The sequence below is a fragment of the Cynoglossus semilaevis genome, chromosome 16 (genome assembly GCF_000523025.1).
Source record: "Cynoglossus semilaevis isolate Cse_v1.0 chromosome 16, Cse_v1.0, whole genome shotgun sequence".
In the NCBI taxonomy this organism is placed as follows: domain Eukaryota; kingdom Metazoa; phylum Chordata; class Actinopteri; order Pleuronectiformes; family Cynoglossidae; genus Cynoglossus; species Cynoglossus semilaevis.
In genome coordinates this window covers 15,219,583-15,219,834 of record NC_024322.1, presented here as the reverse complement: position 1 = coordinate 15,219,834, position 252 = coordinate 15,219,583, and positions in this window count along the sequence as shown.

Sequence of the window (252 nt, the reverse complement as noted above, 5' to 3'; positions counted from 1 at the left end):
CTCCTCAGTCAAATGACAGCTGCCCCTCTCTCAAAGACCATTGGCTGTCTCCACCAGGACACACCCCTCACTTCTTCTCCACATGTATGAGCACTGGTCTTCCACACACACACACACACACAAACCTACAGAGGTGTGTGTGTGTGTGTGTGTATATTCTTTTGTCTTTGTCTCCCCCCATGTTGTCATTTCTCTTCACATGCTGCTCCTGCACTCAGACGTAGGGGCAGCAGCAGGAGGACTGAATGCCCC